Source organism: Dermochelys coriacea, chromosome 9 (assembly GCF_009764565.3).
Source record: "Dermochelys coriacea isolate rDerCor1 chromosome 9, rDerCor1.pri.v4, whole genome shotgun sequence".
Taxonomy (NCBI): Eukaryota; Metazoa; Chordata; order Testudines; family Dermochelyidae; genus Dermochelys; species Dermochelys coriacea.
Window position 1 is genome coordinate 103,447,545 of NC_050076.1, and position 24,060 is coordinate 103,471,604.

General features: G+C 44.3%; 1 protein-coding gene across 5 annotated transcripts in view; it reads right to left on the minus strand.

Annotated features, from left to right (window-relative positions):
- The window catches only part of HTR2C (5-hydroxytryptamine receptor 2C), a 435,189-nt gene that overhangs the window by 323,933 nt on the left and 87,196 nt on the right, over positions 1–24,060 (minus strand). For all 5 annotated transcript variants that reach the window (XM_038416392.2, XM_038416394.2, XM_043492300.1 and 2 more), the window contains one exon: positions 23,868–23,941. The gene's annotated coding sequence lies outside the window, so the exon portion shown is untranslated. The remainder of the gene's footprint in view (positions 1–23,867; positions 23,942–24,060) is intronic.

The window sequence follows — 24,060 nt, forward strand, 5'->3', positions numbered from 1 at the left end:
CTCATCTATGTCTGAGCTACTGAAGTCCTTAAATCATGGTTTAAAGACTTCAAGGAGCAGAGAAGCCTCCCTCAAGTCAACCATGCCCCATGCTACAGAGGAAGGCAAAAAAACCTCCAGGGCCTCTCCAATCTGCCCTGCAGGAAAATTCCTTCCCGACCCCAAATATGGCAATCAGCTAAACCCTGAGCATATGGGCAAGATTCACCAACCCTTTCTGAAGTCCAGGGTCCGTATTCTGCTGCTCTCCTTTCTTCCCTTTGTCAGGATCCTGAACTCGACCATCTCATGGTCACTGCCTCCCAGGTTCCCATCCACTTTTGCTTCCCCTACTAATTCTTCTTGGTTGTGAGCAGCAGGTCAAGAAGAGCTCTGCCCCTAGTTGGTTCCTCCAGTACTTGCACCAGGAAATTGTCCCCTCCACTTTCCAAAAACTTCCTGGATTGTCTGAGTTGTGAATCTTCCTGCCTAAGGCACAGGGAGCTGGACTGTGGAGTATGTACTCCTTGTTGTGGTCCCAAAAAGAAATTGCATGCATTCCTCCCAGTGGCTCTTGTCCATTGCAGCATGCATGTGGGAGGACTAAGGGATTGCCTACGATAAGCTAATAGGCCACACTTCCCATTAGTTAGAGCCTCCAACAATAGCAAGCACCACATCTAAAAAATGTCCGAGTTCTTCACAGGTGTGCTGCTAGGAAAAAGGGAAGAGGCAGCTCCTTGCACTCTCTCCTTCACCCAGCATGCCCTTCCCAAAAGCCAAGCATTACTTTCTCATCCTGCCTTGCTATGCAGCTTCAGCTTAACCCAGGCCATCTTTTGATCAGAAATCCATCAAAACATTTAGCAAATATTGGTTGAATAAAATTCAAAGTAGTTTTATTCTTTATAGAGTCTTAGGTATAAGAATAAAAATAATGAAGGACAGGGATGCATACAGGCTTCATTATAAGCACCCTATAAAAAGACTGTTGCAAACTGGTAATAATATGCTTCACATATGACATTTTATTTCCCTTACAGTTGTATGAAGGGACCTGGAATAAAAAAGGATGCATAATAAGGAAAGAAATACTAAAAACTGAATTAGCACAAAGTTACAAAATTCTGAAGGCCTTTTCAACATTTATGATATGAGGGTTTTACAATCCAGCTATTCAGGCTGATTGTTCTGTTGTGGAATGTTGTCCACAATGTTCCTGTTCCTATTCAAAGTGTAGAAAAAGGTTTAGTGCGAGCAAGAAAAGGTGACATATACTTTATTGTTGTCTACCATTGCTTGATTTTTCTACTATTTGTTTAACAAAGAGAGACCTTAAATTTTCTTAATTAAAACACAGATCTTTGTATTTACAGGCAGTATCTACATTTGATTTCTGAGTGAACCTTATTTTGTGTATGTAATTCAATACTATACATTGTGGCCTGATTTGTTCTCACTTACTCTTGATTTACACCAATGTATTTCCACTGAAGTCAGTGAAGTTGCACCTATGTGGAAAAGCAGAATCAGGCACTCTATTTCTCTAAGATACTTACACACATCTATGGAGAGAGGGCTGCTGGGGAGAAGCAAAACAAACTCGATGTTTTTGGGGGGGAAGGGAGGTTTGTTGAGGGTTTTCTGGTGGGGGGTGGGGAAGGATGGTTGTATTTTTGTAAAATGAAAGGGCAAGTAGTTCTGACAGGGATGCAGTAATGTCTGATGTCTCGGAATTGGAGCTGGGAGTATCGCTGGTTAGAAGAGTTCCATTTAATCTTCTTGGTGCTTAGGAATATTGCTTCCTATTTCCAGTATGAGGTAGTATAGAAATCATTTGGCTGTCAGGAGGGGCAATGATTTCTGGTCTTCTCTAGCAAAAATAATATATCTGTAGGGTACGACTGCATAGCACTGAAGGGTTTTTTAGACTGGGGACACGAAAGACTTTTTATAACAGTGCGGCTTGAATATAAAGTTCAATGAAAGCCAAAGCCATGCAGTACAGCCTGTGTGATTTGTACTGTACACTGCAGCATAAGCCCAGAGAATTAGACCCCTTCCAAGATACAATTTATTACTGGTCAAGCACTACCTATGATCTGGGCATGTTACAGAACACAGCATCCAGCATGCTCCTACCCCACAGAGCTTGCCTTCACAGTGATGTATTGTGTGAGTTTGGGGAACACTGGAGGTAAAAACCAGTGAGCATTTTGGGAATGCAGGATAGGGTCCTTGAGATCTCCCTCCTTTATATGTAATGGGCCAGGTCCTCAGCTAGTGGAGTTGGGCTTGGCTCTACTGACATCAATAAGGCTACATCAATATATATCAGTTGAGGATCTGGCTCACTGCTTCACACACAGAATGGCCTCATTGTTTTGTTATTTCAGTAGATTGTCAGGAGCTCCTATATGCCCCTTCCCTTTGCTTCTGCAGTAAGCAGTGTTTTGTTGTTTTTTTTACACACACACACACACACACACTCTCTCTCTCTCTCTCTTCCCCCTCCCCTTTTTAGAAACTACAGAGACAGGCCTGCAAGGCACAGGTGATTGATATGTAATGCACATGACATATTTTAAGACGATGAAGATCAACAGTTTACTTTGTATTGCCATTTGTCTCCCATTTAAGCCTGTATTTTTCAGACCTGCACAAAACTCACACACTATCTTAGAGCAGCTTAACCACCACACTGGTTTCTAGCAGCTATGGGCAGCAGTGTCGTAGCTTCAGGGGTTGGCGTGGGGATGATCAGATCTGGATAGAAACTTCCTCTGAAATCAAGGGCTTTCTGATCCGGGCTTTGGGTCTAGAGGTGACACACAGTGTTCAGCTCCAGATCTGGTTTGGGCATGTTCAGATCTGTGGTCTCAGTTTTCTACTCAATCTCAAATCAATTACTACACTTAGTGAAATACCTGCAGGTGACATGATGACATTCTCTGACAATGAAGTGTGGTAGAAAGGTGCTTTCCAGCTGGGAGCATTACTCACAAGTTGCAAAGTCATGAACATGTCTGCAGCTAGTGTGGGCTACATCTTTAGGTCGGGCTTTTCCAAGGAGCCTAGGGGAGTTCTCTTTACCCTAGGTTCTTACTTCTATAGCTCCCATTATCCTAACTATGTGCATGCTTCAGAGTCTTTAATCTGTCCCAATTTTACAGCTGCCGTACTGAGGCAAAGGGAGTGTATCTACATAGTGAGAAGCAGCCTGTGGCAGCAAGGCTCAGAGCCCGGTTGACAGACCTGGCCTCACTGGGCTCTCGCTAAAAGAGCTGTGTAGACGCTGTAGCTTGCGCTCTGCAGTCAAGCGAGGGGAATGCGCTTCAGAGCTTGAGCAGCAAGATGGTGATTTCTAGCACCACCGCATGAGGGGGAGTCTGTCAACCTTGGCTCCGAGACTGGCTGCCTCTTCCTGGGTAGATGTGCCCTAAGGGTGTGTCTACACTGCGATTCAACACCGGTGGCTGGCCCCGCTCTGCTGATTCGGGCTCAAGAGGCTAAAAACGGCTGTGTAGATGATTGTGCCTGGGCTGGAGCCTGGGCTCTGGGACCCTCCCCCTGTAATATCCTCACGTAATCCCCTCGTGGGGCTCCAGGTCCGAGCAGGAACGTATCCATGGCAATTTTACAGCCCCCCCAGCCAAGCCCCACAAGCCCATGTCAGCCACAGGTGGTTAACGGCAGTGTGGACATACCCTATTATTACTTGAGCTTTCAAAGGAGCCTGAAGGAGAGCTCTGCGAAACTCAAAAGCTTCCACCAACAAAAGTTGGTCCAATAAAGGATATTACCTCAGCCACCTTGTCTCCCTAACATCCTGGGACCGATGCAGCTACCGCACCGTGGCAAACAGTATATTCAGTTAACATTCAAAGAAAATATCCTCAGGTGGTGTAAATCAGTGCAGCTTCAGTGACTACAATGGAGCGAGGCTGATGTACAGCAGCTGAGGATCTGACCTCAGGTGTAGGGTCTCAGTCACTGTACTCTGAATCCCTTCATGCAATGCCATCTGGTCTGCTCTAAACCGCAAAGGTGCCACACGCTTACACTTAAAAGGATGGACCCTTTCCTTCATCAGTGCTGAGGAATGAAGTTAATAGCTCCTCTTGTGAAAAGGGGATGCGGGCTGGTTGTATATACCCCTGGCAAACCAGAAAGAGAGAAAAGAAGCACTTCAGGTTCATTCGTGCAAGGAGATTAACCAAGAGCTGTTTTCTTCCATTTAAAAGCTTTACTGTATGTGTGCTCTCAAAAGAATGGTCATACTGGATCAGACCAAAGGTTCATCTTGCCCAGTACCCTGTCTTCTGACAGTGGCCAATGCCAGGTGCCCCAGAGGGAATGAACAGAACATGGAATCATCAAGTGATCCATCCCCTGTCGCTCATTCCCAGCTTCTGGCAAACAGAGTCTAGAGACACCATCCCTGTCCCTCCTGGCTAATAGCCATTGCTGGACCTATCCTCCATGAACTTATCTAGTTCTTTTTTTGAACACTGTTATAATCTTGGCCTTCACAACATCCTCTAGCAAGGAGTTCCACAGGTTAACTGTGCATTCTGTGAATACTTCCTTTCGTTTGTTTTAAACCTGGTGCCTATTAATTTCATTTGGTGACCTCTAGTTCTTGTGTTATGAGAAAGAATAAATAACACTTCCTTATTTACTTTCTCTATACCAATCATGATTTTATAGACCTCAATCATATCCCCCCTCTTAGTCATCTCTTTTCCAACCTGAAAAGTCCCACTCTTATTAATCTCTCCTCATATGGCAGCTGTTCCATACCCCTAATCATTTTTGTTGCCCTTTTCTGAACCTTTTCCAATTCCAATATATCTTTTTTGAGATGGAGTGACCACCTCTGCACACAATATTCAAGCTGTGGGTATAACATGGATTTATAGAGAGGCAATATGATATTTTCTATTTTATTATCTATTCTTTTCTTAATGATTCCCAACATTCTGTTCACTATTTTGACTGCTGTTGCACATTGAGTGGATGTTTTCAGACAACTATCCACAATGACTCCAAGAGCTCTTTCTTGAGTGGTAACAGCTAATTTAGACCACACCATTTTATATGTATAATTGGGATTATGCTCTCACCCAGCACAATCTACAAACTACTATGTTGATAAACTAGAGGTGCTTGTCAAAGATTGTGATGGAACACTTTTTCATCAGAAAATGTTGACTCATTAAAAGTGAAATGTTCCATGGAAATCTGTCAATTTCAACAAAATTTCACTTGAAAGGAAAAAGAAAAGAGAATGGAGCATTCTGATAAGGTTGAAATGAAAGGTTTGATTTTCTGTTTTGAAACAACTTTGCTTTATTTGTTCTTTATATTATATAATAAAAAAATTTAAATATGAAATTAGAATGAAATGTTTCAATTTTTATCTAAATTAAACATTTCAATCAACTCAAAACAAACTTTTTTTTAAATTTCACTTCCTGGGAAACAGGCTTTTTTGTTTTCATTCCTTTTCAAAACAGAAGACATTCTGAAATTGCAGAATTTTCTGAAAAATGGAAAATTGATCTCTGTCCAGCAGTAGCATTACATAGAGGTCCATGGACAATTTGGTCATTTAATCAAAACCAGAAAAATACTGTACCAGTTATCTAATCGTATGTCAGTCCGTCTAAACACTTCAACTGGAGTTCACAAGTAAGTAGAATTCTATAGCACAATGAATTGCAGAAGAGCACTAAAACCAGAAAATCCCATCTCACCTCTGTCTTTTGGAATTTTATTTCCAATCTGTATTTGATTCTCAGGTTACCCACATCTTTCCCCTACTGCCAGCACTTTCCCACAGCTATTCAGTTCATATGGGTGATTAACAAGCAAGACAGAGAGGAAAGAGATCATCATTATCATAATATAAGTATTGCCAGGGCTTCAATCACCTTAACATGTAGGTGGCATTTCATAGATTACAGAATTTGTCTGCAGTGGATCGAGCTGATTTTGAAAAGTAATTTAACATAATGGCAGCTCTGGCCTTTTCTCATCTGCCCCAAGACGGGCAGCAGTGTCTACTTCTCTCTCTCTCTCTCTCTCTCCCTTCTGAATGCCAAAAAGGTCCTCTCCAGTATCCCTAAGTACCTGGGGTCCATAGAAACTCATTCAACATCTGGGCCAGTGGGAGAATATTTTCACACAGAAATGCATATCAAGGTACACATGCTACAATAGCAACAACTGAGAAATGGCTTAGTATCTGCTCTGGTAAATTTAACACACAGAAAAGGAATATAGCGAATGCTGTTAGAGGAACCGTGGTAGGGTGGGAATCCAATCCAGAGAAGCCACATTTCAATGTCTCATTTTCTTACAGATTATTCTACACATCTGCTGCTCTGTTTTACAGCTCAGAGGACAAGGCTCAACAGGAGGCTGAGTGGGCTTGCCTCACTGATTTCTGTAGCAATGGCCTGTGGGACATGGCTCTCTCCTTTGCAGTTTCTGGCTGGAACGCTCTCCCACCCCATATCACATCAGGGTTTGTCACTTGTGCTGGACTGAGGATGGTGAAAAACTTCACAACGTTGCATTGCAACGTGATGGCCCTAATCCAAAGTTTTCTTCAGCCACACCAACTGGTATAACAGATAGCGCTAGACTGTTGAGGTTTTTGGTTTTTTAAAGACAAGTCCCATAATCCAAGAACCCTTCCAGAGACAATTTTTTAAAAAATGCATGATGATAAGAAATAAAGTGTTTATTTTGGCAAGTTAGACTTGTGGACTATCACAGTATTCAGGCAGGCCTTAGAACACAGAGAAATGACTGAGCAAACCATTGGCATGGCTCGCTTTGTTTCTGCATTTCCCACCCACTCACACTGCCTGAGAAAGACAGCAATGAAAGGGGAAATCTCAATCAAAATTGAACTTGCTACCTTTAGAATTTACAGTCAGGTGAATCTATCATTCTCCACTATCCGTCACTTAATTAATTGCTAGTAAGCCCTTGCAGATCATGCAAAATTGTGATCACCTAAAACCTTGTGCCTCAATTCAAAGGTCCAGCTTAACAATTGGCACGTTCTGTTATAAAGGAAAATTAATATCTTGCAGAAAATGTCCGTTCCTCTGCATATCAGATCCATCTGGAAGATAAAATGCACACACTTCTAAAAGATCTGCCACATCAGGGAACACCTGTAAAGGACCTAGAAGAAGCATCACAGAAAAGCCCTACAATTTGACTTTTTTAAAACCAGAGGTTTTGTCAGAAACTCCCTTGACTTGCATCATTTTAGAATTTAATGTCTTCGTTACTATTTGTGAGTATTCCAGCTCCATTAGTATTTAATTATCTTTAATGTAATTGTCAAGTCTGATAATAAATTATAATATGTTACTATTTATTATGGTAACCCATGTACTCTAGGGTGATTTGGCTAGCATGATAAAGATATGTACGGTGATCTTTTACAGGATATGCACTGCCCTTTTCCAAGGGACTGTGGATCTTTTCCCACAGCACCCCTCTAGAGGTGTCTGCCAGGGCAATAGCAGCTTCTTGTGGCACCCAATACAAGTCTCCCTTCAAGGTTTCCAGATATATGGCTCCCTTTCCCCTAATTCAAAGAGAACATGCTATTTACCTGTATGGTTATGGAACTAAGAATACTTGTGTCATCTGTTGTCATGGAAATTGGAATCCTATTCCGTCACCCCAACGTAACAGCCATGGTGTAACTGGTGGCCCATTACAATTAAGTTCCCCCATTGTATACCATGTGAAAAACATGAATTATACTCTATGTCCTCAACGGGGAGCAGTATTACCCATACAGCACAGTATTTGGCAACTCTAGTATTGCTACATTGTCTTTGCTTTTGGAATGTATTTTATACCTTTTCCTGATAGATTTGAGAACTGCAACTTGCATTTCTTGAAGTGTACAAGTGAAAGGATTCTGCAATTATTTTAAATAAAACGATATCTTTACCTCATAACAACTTCTTTCAGGTTGAAAGATCCCAGAGCACTTTGCAAGTGTATATACATGGAACACCACTGTAAACTGAAGAGGGAACTAAATGATGACATAACGATACTGGATTGTCCAGGTGACAAAAGTGCCATTGTCTGTGACATGATCCAAAAAAAGACATGAAAAAAATGCAGAATCCACCATTGGAGAAGACATATGCCTGGACTGGAGATTAATGGGTTTGTAGATTTTTAGGCTAAAAGGCACCATCCTGATGATCATCGAGTCGGACCTCTTGCATAGCACAGACCAGGTAATTTCACCAGTGATTCCAGCATCTAGCCCAGGGAAGATCCCAAGGAAAATTCTAGTGCATCCAGCAATTTTCTAGCAAAGCTTGGAAACCTGGGGTGCAGGCCAGAGTCTTAAAATGTGCTCTAAGACACAGAGATGGAAAAAAACAGGACAGGGAAACAAAAAAAGAACTAGAAGCAAAAATAACCTAGAAAAAAATTGCTTGTCTTCCTGAGTGGAAATTCCTGGAGACATCTTTTAAAACCTTTGGCAGTTCTTTGTCAGTTTCATAGCCTCCCTTGGTTTCCTTTGACTTTTACTGATTTCCAGTGGTGGGCCACTAGCCCCAAGAACCAGTCAAGAAATGACCCATTGCTCTATTTCAAAAGACAGTTGACCAATTGCTGCCACCTGAAAATTTCCAGCTGGAATTTCCAGTAGGACAACCTTTAGCCAAAGGTTAATAACCAGTTAGAGTCTTTGTATACTTCCAAGCCTTACAGCTGCTTCTGTTGAAGAATCTTACAAAGCAACACAGTGTCTCATTCATATGGCTATGCAGGACTGGGGAACATAAGTTATGCCTAAATCCATGTATTTCATCATCTGCCTCTAAAATTATAAGCACCTGAATGTGGATAGGTCTTCTATCTGTTCTGGGTTTAAATATAATTCTGACAGGTACCAGACGGTAATGGTAAATAAATAACGCAGCTGGCAACATCAGGATTGTCAGGAGGGAAAGAATTATTTGCAGTTTTCCTGTTCCTGGTAACAGAACACTGAATTCCACATAAATAACATTTCATTCAAACAGGCAGATGCTAGCTAAATAGTATGTGCAATATATCCCCGGGAAAGGATCGATGTATGCAAGAAACTAACAACCATGCATTTCTCAAGAGGTCTAAATTAAACAAAAGTGGAACAGGAAAAAAATTAAAAACCAAAAAATTCCTAACCTCTGCAAGCCTGTGGGGGACTCTCTTAATTTTGGGAAACTGAAAAGACAACTACGAAATTCTGCCCTGCGCCATTCGCTGAGCAGCCCATTGTACCGTATGGGCTCCAAGGAAGAGCTCATCAGAACAGAAGATAGCTGGATGTTTAAAAAACTAAAGGCCTGATCCTGCATCGGGATCTGAAAGCACAGAAACCTGCCTGCGGGTGGAGTCCCATTGAAGGGTCCATCCCCATGGATCCATTTGTAGAACTGGAGCCTGGCTGAATACGGTTAAAACGCTAAAAGAAAAGGAGGCACTTGTGGCACCTTAGAGACTAACAAATTTATTTGAGCATAAGCTTTCGTGAGCCACAAGTACTCCTAAGGTGCCACAAGCGCCTCCTTTTCTTTTTGCAAATACAGACTAACACGGCCGCTACTCTGAAACCGGTTAAAACACTGCGTGCACATCCCTTAACCTATCCCTCTGGTCTGGCAGCTGTCTGCCTAGTCCCCTGCCATCTCAACCTGCAACGGATGCTGTGTGAGCAGACTCCTGTGCCCACTCGGAGCCACACTGAAGACAAAGGGCCCTGCCCGTGTCAGGCACTCACTGGACAGAGATCATAGCTCTCTGGTTCAGAACCTGCCGCTAAAGCAGCAGCTCACTTGTGGGTGCGTTCCATTTGTTTTCAGCAGTAGTACCGTCCCCTAGCAAACAATTAATCTGGTAAATCCTGCCCCTGTGAAGGCTTCTCCCAGCTAACGTGAGGATGACATTTTAATTAAATGGTTTTGTATTAATTGGTCATTCCTCAGTCTAGGCTTTCCACAAAGTACAATCGAAGCACAGTTCTGATGCTTCAGCACAGTCAGCACTGCCAGCTCATTTTTACTCATTATCTAAAAATGTCCATGGCACTCTGTCACCAGGCACTTAACAATAATGATTTAATCTCATGAATAATCAAACTACAAACCTCAGCAGCCAGAAAGCCACCATTGCACACAGGGTACACACACACACACATACTGAATAAGAATTCCCTTTGGTGTTTGTGGGAGTAACCAAAATTCCAGCAGGGTTTGTTTTAACACTGTGGATTACTAAAAGGAGAAAATTTAGAAATCCAGCCAAAATATCAGGAGTAGAGCTTTAACTAACCTGTATTCGATATACGAAAGTCCTCCACAAGAGTCGTTAAAGTCTACCATTGTTCCTTTAGGGAAAAAACAAAAACCGAAAATCATGATGCCATTTCAGCCATGCATATAGTGCAACATTAATGGCAGTGACCAAACGGTGCTATTGCATGTGGTCTTGCTAGTTCTATTTGTCTGAATGAGCAGGAATGAGATCTGCGAGAAGTGCTTATTGTCAGCGGTGAAGCTCTTCTTTCTTAGACGCTGGGGATATCACCAGAAAAGACTGTTCTGCCTAAGTATCTGAAGAATTATTTCTTAGATGTAAAACTGTAGCCCACACGTTATATCCAGGAAAGTAACAACACAACCAAGAGACAGGTTTGGGCATGTGGGGGTGAGGGGACTGAGAAGGGTCTGGGTTTAACGGAGATGTGTAATTAGTTTGCAAAATGATAAACAGACCAAATGTTCTCGATCTTTATGTCTTGATACATAGTCCCTATTCCCTGGTAGGCAGGAAGAGAGGCGGAGAGTTGAGGGCTTTTTTGTTTTCTGGTTTTTTGCTTGAGGCCAAATTCCTTGTTCCAAATGTAAGTCAGCCATACTGCAGGATCAGGGAATATCAATGATATCCATGAAGCAAGACCACATTTTTCAAATCAATCTTTAATGCAGCTGGTGCCCTTGCTCCAGAAAAGTCTGTCTCCCACAGAGCCGGCTGCAGGCAGAGCATCATGACCAGTATGTTCAGTCCCCAGCCCTCCTGTAGCGTAGGGCAGAGGGGAAGGCCAGAGTGGCAGACTGTTGTTGTTCTGAAGGCTAGGGCTCTGCCATGTCAGCTCCTCTGGGTGTCTGAGATGGGCACAAAACACCTGCACCCGGAAAGTGAAGACAAGCAGCAGCAGAAGTGGCCCCTCAGGCACAAAATACCACCCATGACGCACTCCTCAAGGGATGCCATTGTAGCCAGAGCAAATTGGATCTGGAGGCAGGTCTTCCTCGTCATGGTCTATCACCAACCAAGCAGTTCTGCCTCCAAGTGTCAGAGATGCAGAGGCCTGAACAGAAAGTAAGGAAAAAAGGGGGGCAGGATGCTATGGCCACTGGCTATTAGAGAAGCTCTGATGCTGGTGGCAGCCAGGTCCCTGCCCTGGAGATGAAGAAAAAAATTGCAGATGATACAAAATTACTCAAAATAGCAAAGAGTCACAAAGGGATCTCACAGAACTGGGTGACTGTGCAACAAAATGGCAGATGGCTTTCAGTGTTGATAAATGCAAAGTAATGCACATTGGAAAACATAATCCCAACAATACATACAGAATGATGTGGTTACAATTATCTGTTACCACTCAAGAGAGATCTTGGAGTCAGCATGGATACTTCTCTGAAAATATCTGCTCAATGTGCAGTGGCAAAAGCTAGAAGAACGCTAGGAACCATTAGAAAGGGGATAGACAATAAGACAGAAAATATCAAAATGCCACTGTATAAATTTACTGTACACCCACATCTGGAACACTGTGTGAAGTTCTGGTCACTCCATCTTAAAAAAGCTATATTAGAATAAGAAAAAGTGCAGAGGAGGGCAATGAAAATGACTAGGGGTATGGAAAAGCTTCAATAAAAGGAAAGATTAAAAACGCGAACTGTTCTGCTTAAAAAAAAAAGATGAATAAAGGGGGATATGACAGAGGTCTATAAAATCATGCCTGGGGGAGAGAAAGTGAATAAGGACGTGTTATTTACTCCTTCACATAACACAAGAACCAGGGGTTACCCAATAAAATTAATAGGCAGCAGGTTTAAGACAAACATAAGAAAGTATTTCTTCACAGAACGCACAGTCCACCTGTGGAACTCCTTGCTAGGGGATGTGGTGAAGGCCAAGACTATAACAGGGTTCAAAAAAGAACTAGATAAGTTCCTGGAGGACAGGTCCATTAATGGCTGTTAGCCAAGATGGTCAGGACGTAAGCCCATTCTGTGTGTGGAAGGTTTTGCTGACCACAGTCCCTGCCACCTCACAGAGCAGAGGGAAAGGTGAGCTGGGTCCTGGGACCTCTAGAGAGACAGACATTTTTAGTAAATGTATTTAGGAAAAAACATTGTGCTCGTTGTTTTTGGCTCGAAAACGTGTGAAATGGAAATGTGGTGACACTTGGCTGCTTTGATTTAGAGCTGTGAAGCTAGCTAGCGACTGTATTTGTTATGCTCTCGCTGTGATGAATACAATGGAAAACAGAACTTTATGAGACCTGAGGAATAGGCATCAATTGTCTAGACTGCAGCAATACAAGCCTGTTCTCTCAGCATGTGTGTCAATATACCTCCCAGCGCTTATACCAGTGTGACATTTCAACTGTCTAACTGCTTAATCTGTCAGGTTTGGAGAGCTACAATTGTCAGATCCATTCTTATTGAGGGTGGCTTTGTGACAGGCTTTCAGAAACTACCGATTAGCATGAAGCAAGCCTTTCCCTTAGTCCTCTGAAGGGCTTTAGATTGGAACCATTATTAGTTTATTCAGAAATCACTGGAACAGGAATATTCTTAAAATCCGACATGGAACCAAATCTTTTCTCTGTGCAGAAAAATAATCAACCATTTCCTTACCCTTCCAGCACTAATGGCTGAGAGTTTGCATCTGTCCTGCCTGTCCCTATCAGGGCTGGGTCGTGGGCAGCCAAGGACTCTGTTCCCAAGCTGGAGTCAGGATACCAGGGAGTCCAGATCAGGCACCAAGCTGCAGACAACAGGCAAAGAGAAGAGTCGGGGACAAACCAGGTCAGAAGCCAGAGTCCACAGCAAGGCAAGGTCAGGAGCAGGAGCAAGCCTGCATTCCGCATTGTTGCTCAGCAGCTAACTAATTAATCCCCACAGCACCAATGTAGGTCTCACCGTGTTTTGTCTTTACGGAGGGGGAGTAAATGCGGTGCTCTCACGTCTGTGGGTTCAGCGCAGAAGTCTTCCGAACTCCCACAGACAGGTTCTGTTTGGTCACACAAAGAGCCAGAACCTGCAGTCTTTGCGCAGGCGGAGCTCTGACTTAAAAGACTACCTTGTTCTGAAAAAGTCAGAAGCATTAATGGCTTACACCTGCTAGTCATAAAATAGGCCAGTGTACTCAGGTCAGTTGATATTATGAGAAACTAGCTCATTTAAATAACTAATTTCTCCTACCCATCACTTCTCCACAGTCAGTTCAAAGTGACATCCACATGTTTGAACCTGCAGCAGTATCTGTGACGCCTCAGGGAGGCATGCTCACTTCTCAGCCAGCCTCTGGGAATGGGCCCCTAAACCCACAGACAGGAAGGTGAGCTGCATGCCCACTAGTGGGAGACTCGTTTGGTTCCTCAGGGCAGAGGAGTACCACCCCTGGATGTCTAATCTAACCATGTCAATAAAATGCTCTGAAGAGCCTACCAGGCTGGTAGACCATCTCGCCTGGGAGATGGCAGAGGGGAAAGTATATGCCACAGAAGCCGAGCCATCTGTCGCCGAGGTCCTGAGCATCCCAGAGCAGAGACTCTTCACGGGAGTACAGAGGGGTTAGGTGGAGGACCCAGTGGCTCTGCGACATACACCAGCTCTGAGCAGAGAGGTGGGAAGCAGCGGGCAACAAGTGATACTGCACTACTTTGGCTGTAGCAGGAGCCACAGCCTGGCTGTGCAACTGCCTTGTACTCTGCCTGAAGGCTGACGGGGAACTTTTCATCCCCAGGATTGGCTCCTCATGCAGACCCTTTTTTACTCTGGGTTTGCACGAGAAACCAAAATTCCCCCCTTCCTTAGGCCCCCTCAGGGAAGGACAGTTAGGAATGTGCTTCTGTGCTCCAGAAGTCAGTGGGACATAGAGAAGGGCTCTCCTGAATCGAGGCTTGTGGAAAGAAGCTGTGAACTTGCACTGTGCTGCTGTACGGCTACAGGCACTTTAATAAAAAAGGGTCCTTATGGAAACTCTGATGTGCTTTAACACGCCAATTCTGCGCACCCTTTAAAGAGTCACGTCTCAGTCAGCAGTCCGGGAGAGCTCCATCAGAGCTCTCCAGACAGATTTTGCTCACTCATTTTTGTCTAAACAGGGGAAAGCAAACTAATCTAAAACTCCCTCTGGATTTTCCAAGGGAATATTCTTGTATTTCAGTGGATGCTTCTTTACTGCAGACATTCAGGAAGATATTGCACGGTCCACAAAACAGAAACGTCCAAGAGAGCCGCTGCTTTATTAACGACAGGTTTCAGAGTAGCAGCCGTGTTAGTCTGTATTCGCAAAAAGAAAAGGAGTACTTGTGGCACCTTAGAGACTAACAAATTTATTAGAGCATAAGCTTTCGTGAGCTACAGCTCACTTCATCGGATGTAGCTCACGAAAGCTTATGCTCTAATAAATTTGTTAGTCTCTAAGGTGCCACAAGTACTCCTTTTCTTTTTGCTTTATTAACATCACGCACAACCTATGTTATTACAATTACTCCGGAGGTTCATGTCCACACTGTCCTCCTGGGGTTGGTGCTGCACGTCCTCACCAGGAGCACTTCCACCCACCTAAAAAAGGCAGTGTGGGGTACTGAGAGCCTGGGGTCTCAGCTCTGCTGGCAGCTTCCTGCTGGAAGCCACACTGCACTACAGGTTCCTGCACACACACCCCCACCTCACAGAGCTGGGGGAAGCCACCCAGAAGCTTCTTGCCCCAGCTCCCAGCTGGGAGTGGGGTCCATTCTCCCCCAGCTATTGGGGTGGCTTCTGAGACCTTATCCAATCAGTGTCCTCTGAGACCTTAGCCTCTCAGTTCCCAAGAACTCAGCTCTGAACTTCTCACAGAGGGTTTTTTACTGGCATACGATCAAACTGCTGTTGAGTTGATCAGGCTCAAGCGTAGGGGTTGGTAACAGGGTATGCTACACATCCAAAGCACATAGTCATGAATCAGCTTAGAACACTTAGACTTAACACTATTGGTGAATACATTGTATCACACACTTTATGATTAGGCTACTAAATTTTCTAGTCAATCCCACCTAGGTCATGAGCTGTTCATGCGCTGTAGTACATGTTAGGCCACAGCTGCAAGCTATGGCACATTGCTTACTACCCAACTATCTCTTTTCTACTAGCTACATCTTTTATGTATTTACAAGGTTACTGTAAATTCACACTTTGTTCACTGTGTCGTGTCCTTTCTTAGAATAGATGCCCCCAGCCCCAAAGTCCTTTCACTCTAAGATTTCATGCCTGACCTACTGCCTTTTATCCTTTTCCCTCTCACTCATGTCCACACTGCCCCTCTATTTGCTGGAGTGACTGGACGCTTGCTACACGTCTGCCAGATTCCTCCTCAGGACACAGTCCTTCCATGCAGCCTGCTAGTCTTCATCCCACCACCCTGAACAGTGCTGCTGTTTCTTAATCGGAGCCTAGGACGCAAAGCTGCAGCCCCACTGTGTGCTGAACCCAGTGCATTGTGTCTCCAGTTGTTTTATGCGTTTGTCTCCTCTGGGCAGGGCGTTCCCTACCCCCTAGGTGCAGGCAGTGCTGGATACGTTGTCAGTGCTCCACAAACAGTAGCTAAAGTAGACACTGCCAGATTCTGCTTTCAGTTTTGGTTAAAAGGCCTTTTATCTCAACGGTTGTTTGTTTTGTAGAAAGCTTACCAGAAGCATTGTAACTGCTCAGATTAGTTTTCAGAGTAGCAGCCGTGTTAGTCTGTATTCGCAAAAAGAAAAAGAGTACCCGTGGCACCTTAGAGACTAACAAATTTATTAGAGCATAAGCTTTCATGAGCTACAGCTCACTTCATAGTGAGCTGTAGCTCACGAAAGCTTATGCTCTAATAAATTTGTTAGTCTCTAAGGTGCCACGGGTACTCTTTTTCTTTTTGCTCAGATTAGCTTTGGCACTGGAAGGTGAAAGGTCAGCACAGCACCATATAACACCGGCTGGAGACTTGCTGTCAGGGAGCAGTGGGTTAGGTCTGTGGGGAATCTGTCACTAAGAACCCTTTTTTCTCCCAGCATCACCTAATGTGGAGGTGCAGGTCTCCTTTTCCAAGGGGATTCAGAGAAGCGACAAGTTTCAAATGAGGATGTTGGACACATCTTACCACCTACAGCATTTTCCAGCCTTATAAAGATAATTTTCTGTTCAAGTTAACCATTTGCATGGCTAATTTAAAATAATAAACATTACTTTTATTCTTTACAGAAAGGGGACGAATGTCTAATATTAGTGGTTGTAGCTGTGTGTATTTCAGTGACATGCCTTATGGTTTTACTGCAGGTTTTCTGGTCTCCTGACAGTTCATTTAGAAAAAAGTTTAATGAGAGACCTAATCTGAAGTGTGCACACTAACCTGTGTGTGCGCATGCAAGTTACTCATTGCCCAGAAGTCCTTGTGCCAGCCGGGGCAGCACGCTTTCTGCTTCACAAGTTTGTGTACTTTGAAAATCACCTCTTACCCTTTTGCAGCTGTTCTGGGATTGAAAGGCTGATCCTTCTGGCCCTGTGCACATACAAGTCACAGTGACTTCCACATGGCCTACATTTCTATTAAAAAAATAAAAGACTAGCAGGAGCATGGAGTGTGATGGGGCATCCATGGCAGTGGGCCATAGGTGCAGACCTTACACGAGCAAAAACTATTCCCTGCACAAAGTCCATACTTGAGATCCCCTACATTTGGGGATCACTACTTTTGGAATTTGGAAATAAAGAACAAAGTGCACATCCAAACATTTCGCTGTGTTCCTAGTGCTTAGAACCCAGCATACCTACGAAGCAGTAGTGACCTGGCAGAGCCTTCTGGATAATATGTGGAACTACGCCGCTCACTACTCTCTCTTGCACTAGAATTCCCAGTCGAAGGGCTGGTCTACACTACACAGCTAGCTCAACGTAAAGCAGCTTATGTTGACCGAATTATGGCAGTGTCTACTATAGCCTTGCTCCTGCCGAGGTAAGTGCCCTGCTACACCGACATAGTAACTCCATCTCCTCAAGAGGTGTAGGGTTTATGTCGGTGTGGTTTGGACAACACTGGCTGCTGGCTGTCTTGTCAATTGAACAGCAGGAGCCATGAAATTGACAAGAAAGCCAGGCAGCTACAGCCCAGCTGCCCCAGCTTCCCTGGAGAGCTCAGTGGCTGGACCCTGCTCCTATCTGGGAGCCAGAGGAGAATGGACCCATCTCCCAGCTTGGACCCACTCCCAGCTGGGAGCCAGGGCGAGACTAAGGGGAGCTGGAAGTGATGAGATTGGAGAAGCCCCCAAAGGGAGGACTAGGCACTTAGACTAGAGGGAGACAGTGACGGGGTTCAAGGAGGGCACTAAGAGAGTCAGGGCAGCTGGGCAGGGCAGTGAGGTCAGCCAGGTCATTTTGAACAAAGTGAGGTGGTTTTATGTGAGGTGGGAACCCACGAATCTGCAGAGATGATGGACACAGTCAGTCACCTACAGAGGCGCTGCCCAGAACATGGACAGGCACTTAAGTGGGGCGGCTTTTACATGCACATGCAGAAAGAAGTAGAGGATTCAGTGAGTGTTCAGGAAGCTGGTGTGAGGAGAGAAAGAACAAGGGGCTGGGCAATGGGCTCCCAGGTTGGGACCTGAGCTAAAAGGCGGATAGCAGAAGGGGCAGACCAGGATGGAGAAAGGGCTGCTGGGAGGACAGGCGAAGAATCTGTCACCCCTTCAAGATGGCAGATGAGTTGGTGGGGGGACGTTAAACTGTGTCAGAAACCTGAAACTGTAAACTGAGCGAGTCATCAGCAGGGAGGCAGGGAACCTATACCCTTTGTTATAGTTTGCCACTATGAGATCATCTTACTAGGGTCCTTCTTCAATACCTTGTCAGGAGCAGATACACATTTGGCTCCCCTGTCCACCTCCAGGCTCACTAGAGCTGGCAAAGCAGCTGCATTGTATCTCATGCTCATTAAAAGCCGATCTCTCAGCCCCTTCAGGCTGTAGTGAGAAACTTTTGCCCCTTCTGCCCCCCCCACCCCCACTCCCGCCAGGGGAGTGTGTGGAGGGACTGCAGAATGACTTCTCATTCTTTGCTAGAAACTCTGGCTTTTGTTTTTACATTCCCAGAACCCCTGTACACAGGAGCGGATAACTCACAATACAGGCCCCCTAGCCCCAGGGTATCTGGGTGACTCCACTGGCTGAACTGCTGGACAGCTCAGTTACTTGTGCAGCCCATCTCTTCCCAGTGTGTCTCCCAGCAAACTGCACTGCTGTTCTCCCCTGTCCAGCTGGCACTGCATTATTCTCCCATGCATTTCCACACCTTGCTCCTTAATACGAATATCACCAACGGTCCCTCTCACTACAGAACAGTCTTCACTTACTCTCCCACCTCTGACTCCCAGCCTCTACCCGCTCAGGGGAAGTGGGACAGCTCCACAAGAGCAATTCACCCAAAGGTTTCCCAAATAATTTCAGGGTAGGATTGCAGTTTGCCTCTGCCCAGGGAGATGCAGATTCTGGGAGATTCACAGGAGGCCTGAGTCATCTGCACACGCTTTGGGGTGCCCTGACTCCCAGGCACCATGGCGCCTATGGAGCCGTGCTGCCAGGGCTTCTCCTGATGGCATTAGCCCCTTTGTGCGAGGGGGACTATGGAAAAGCTAATGCAAGATCAGGCCTGCATGTAACTATGGAGAACTTCTGTTCATATCCTCAGCTTTACACAGATCACAAGCCTGAGCTGTGATCCCAAATCACTACAGAGAGATTGGCATTTAACCAGCTGCCTTTTACAGCAGGCCTTTTAGGTTTTCTTCATTTATGTCATTTCAGATTTCTAATTAAATATTTAATCGGAGATTTTTCTAAATTTGCCTCTTTTTAATTGAATGTTTGGATTAATTGTCTCAGAGATATCTTATGCTTCCTGAAGATAAATTAACAAGGAAGTTCAAAGGGAAAATCTGACAGCAATAATTCACAAATATATCAGTGAAGCCAGTTCCATATTTGGGGGAAAACTTCTGTTTTGACAGGCATGAGAGTGGGAAGCAAAACCTAGGAGACAAAGAAACCAAAGTAAGACAAAATGACTTTCTGCAGGTTGCAATGTCCTAGATACTGGACTATAAGATGCTGCAAAGATCTGTCCTGCATCATGAGGGAGAAAGAGAAACAAACATAGGTGGCCACTTCATTTCACTCCGGAGAGTCTCTATAGCAATTTACCACCATATATAATATACCACCTCCCAGCCCTAATGGAAAGGGCCAATGTTCTAATCTGAAAAGCTAAACTGGAGCAAGTGGCATTGTGGGGTTAACCCTGGTCACTGTCTACCAATGATTTTCACATCAAATGTGCTCCGTTGAGAAGTAAAAAGATGCATCCCTTTACCTGTCAGCCCTGCCAAGTTAACCTGGCATGTGAGAAGCAATCTGGGTTCTTTTCTTTTCCCATGTCAGCAGTAAATAAATGTTGTGCAAACTTAATTAGGCCGTCCATGACAGCTGTGTAACCCCATTGCCTTAACTGAGCACTAATAGGTTTAGCTGATTTGAAGGCAGTACATTTTTCTACTAGGTGAAGAACACAAAGGAACCATACCCAGTTCACCATCTCTCTGCTGTGCTGGTGTAACCACCAGCCAACATAGGACCTTCAATGCTAAAAACATCAGAACTTTACACATGCTCTATAAGGTATAACTCTATCATCGGGTAGCATTAGTAGACTCTTAACCTCTTGTGTGGACCAACCACTAAATGAGCATACCAACCTTGGCGTGCTACCTTATTTTAGCCACTGAAGCCACTAGAACTGACTAGTAATACACACAGGTAGCAGAAGTGCCATTTTTCCATGGTCATTTTCACTGCAGAACCACATTATTACAGCTGTAGAAGTATTTTTTTTAAAAAAATTTTTAAAAAAGCAGAGCTGAAATTAAGTGAGCCCCTGAGAGGAAGGCAGACTGGTCAGCAAGCAAGGCTAAAGACTATATTTTGTACAATAAATCCAGGGACGGAAAGTCAGATTATTCAGAGAAAAATAAAAGCCCTGGTGCAGTAAGTGTTACAGAGCAAGAAGAATACAATTCAACGATACATCGAGTGCTTGGTCCTGAAGAAATGCAGAACTTGCTAGAGGAGCACAGCAAAAGTTAGAGAGCTGTCAAGGACGCTGAGCAAATACTTACCTGGTCTACATCCAACAGGATGGAGCAAAGATAATCCAGCTTGCTCAGAAACTGCACAAACCTGCAGAATATGGCAGCACTATTAAAGTGGCCAGGAGGACTTTGTTTATAAATATGCAGTCTGTGCCTTATGCCCGTCAGCACAGGATTTCCATAGTCAACAATGGTGATCTGCATGGCTCATGCAGCACATTTCAGGAGCTCTTGTGTTCTCACTCTGGCTGTTAACGAGTTTGCAAATTGAAGCAAGCCACTCTTGGGAAGATGGTAATACGCAGAATGTCAAATGTCTACATTCTGAAAGAGCATCTCCAGGGGCTGGCATTGCCAACAAGCGCCAAAGTCCTGTAGTATTTAACAGGAAATAAAGGCAATGTAGTTCTATTGAAATTACTCTAAAAACCTATCTGGTGCAATAGAGAATGCTAGGGACAGATTTCTCTATTCAGTTCTATAGGATGGTTCAAAATTTCTCTAGAACAGCTATCATTTCTTAAGTCCCTTAAGACATTTCCATGGGGTGAGGCCATGGCTCTGTTTGTTTATGGTTCACAGGGCTGGGTGGGAAATGGTTCTCTCATTCGGGGGGAGGGGAAGAGAGATTTCAAAAAAATATCCCATCCTGGATTGTGAAGAAAAGTCAAAATCTTGAAAATGTACATGGACTGATCATCCAAACTGTTTTTTGTATTGGGTCAATCTAAGTGTTTCATTCTGAAAATTTCAGAGCATTTTGTTTTGATTTTAACTTTTTTTTTTACACTATAAACTACCATAATTTCAGACTGAATGACCCTTCCTTGCAAACAGTGTCAAAGTTGGTATGTTACGGGAAGCAAAATGGCTGCTGCGCACCTGATTTCCCACTCCAGTTCTACTTACTGACAAGCCCATTTTAGTCACTTAACCCTCATGTGAAAGTCTGTACTGCAGACCCTTTGGCTCAGCCTGGTGTGATCAAACACTCACCTGCTGAGCAAGCTGTGGGCGTCCACAGGGCGTCTGCTGAATGCTGAGCAACCCCCAGGCCTGTCAGCAGCACACCCTGCTCGGGATCAGCACAAGAGAACAGCAAATACAGGCAGGGGAAATGAGAATGAGACAAGGAGATGACAAAAATCTCAGCCAAGAGCTCTGGGACATTTCGGGTACGTCTACACAGCAATTACACACCCACAGCTGGCCTGGGTCAATTGACGCTCATGGGGTTCGGGCTGCAGGGATGTAAACATTGCATAGATGTTTGGGCTTGGGCTGGAGCCCAAGGTCTAGGACCCCACAAGCAGAGCCCCAACATCTACACAGCAGCATTTAGTTCCGCAGGCCCAAGCCCTGTGAGCTCATCAGCTGACCCAGGCCAGCCACAGCTGTACCCCAGGTCTTTTATTCCAGTGGAGACGTACCCTTAAGGACCTAAAGAAGTGTTGACTGTGAGAGTCTGCCTGAGAGTCTCTTCTACAGTAAATGTTCACACATCACAACCCCCCATTTGACCTGTTCATTCCCTGTCTGAAGTAGCATTGCCAATACAGAACTGCACCCTATCTGGATCCATGGCTAACCAGATCACAGAAATACCGTTTCTCAAGGAGAACTTCTGACAACAGCTCACTAACTGTGACGAGAAATCTCGAGGCTGGGACAGAGCAAGCCCATAGTTCTTTACACATGGAGGAAATCGGGTATGGGTTTACTTACAGCAGGGAACATGTTTACTTACATGGCTTTAACTCATCCACAAAGCTGGAGTGCCAGCCAACAAAGGCTCAAACCTCTTTGAGTAGGGTGGTGCTGTAACGCATGTAAGGCAGGATTGTCAAAAGCACCTAAGTGATTCAGAAGCACGCCCTTTGAATGGAATTTGTACAGCTAAGTCACTTAGATGCTTTCGAAAGATAGCATATGCCTTTATTACGAATAGAACGGCGATTGAGCAGCACAGCCACAGAAAAGAAACACAACATGGAAAGCAAATCATAGAGCGAATGGTTTAGCTAATGATGCGGGGGGTGGAAGGGGAGAGTTTGGCTCAGTTTTAACAGTGTTAAACTTCAGCCCCAGCCTTTTGGCTTCACAGTCACATTTTACTGATATTTTAAAAGTGCTTGCAGAAAGAAAAGGGAAAACTGAGGCAGGTGCACATGCACTTGTTGTACTATAGCCTGTCACTGGAGGACGTTCCAAAAGTGAGCTGCCCTATGAGAAACCCAATCCACTGGCTCCTATTGTCTCTATTGGGAATGATGTTAAATCAGAGACAGACAAGGGCAACTTGTCATTAACACCTGCTCCTCGGTAGTGTCGCAAAGCCAACAACAGTCTGCTCTAAATTCAATCTCTGCTTGTACCTAGCCCTTCAAATGTTCAACATGTATACCCTGGGTTACAAAACACCTTCTCTTGTTACTTCTGCTAGGGATTACATGCTGTGGCAAGGTCTGAACCTCGAGTACTCAAACAGGTCACCCAGCCCAGCTCTCTGGAAGGATGAGGAGTTACTGGGGTTAAATGGATGGAATTAGGGCCATCACTCCATCTTATACTGTCTAATTTACTTTTTTGAAATTCACCTTGTCCAAGTTAACTTGAGGTCTATTAACGGTGTTCCTCAGCTTTGCCCATTCCTGCTTGCAAGTCTTAATTGCATTGCCCTTGTACCCTTTCCCCTGTGAAGTCTGAAAATCAAAGAGATATTAGGACTTGCTCTAGTCTTTTTCCAGATGTGATATAATGAAACGATCCTCCCTTCTTCAATGCAAAAGGGATTGTTAGCAATGGCATGGTTTTTTGCTTCTGAAGGGCTATGTTTTCACCAGACAATTGGACAGTTCTTTATTTTTGCTTCAGTTTTTCCTCTGACAAATGTTATCTTAAAATTGCCACTCTCTCCACTACACTTTCCACACACACACCCATCCCATCCCCTCCTCCCACCCCCAGTGAGTACAGCAAATTGTCAAGGGATACTAGCTAGGTAGGCAGCCAGCAGGGATGTTGGATATTTAGCTTACGTTACACAGTTTTGTTCAGATCATACGTAAGCAGCATGAAGCCATCTGGCTATGCAGCTCTGGCCCATGTAGAGATGTTTCTGGCCTATGCACGATTTTATTAGCTTTCCCCATTCCCCCTGCCCCTTTACATTGTTTCACACACACTTCGCAACTTGTAAGATCTCCAGCTCTGTGCTCTCTTTTTACGGCACCTAGCACCATAAAGCCCCACTCCTGAATTGGGCTTGTCAGTGTTACTGCAATGCAAATAATAAATGATAACACTAACTCCAGCCATTCACGGCCTCCACCGTAACTGATTCATAAACAAGCGAAACGTGAATTTGGTTTTCAGCATGTACTTACATTCTGAAGAGGAGCGTGTTGGGGTGACAGCATGATTTGTTTGCTGAAAGCATTAGTCTGGATTCCTCCTTTCCCTATAAAAGCAAACATGTTCACGGTTAAACACTGAATTTCCACAAATACTTTCGCTAGTCACTTTAGCTAGGACAGCACATTACAGTAGCCATAAAATTCTTTAACATCACTGTAGGAA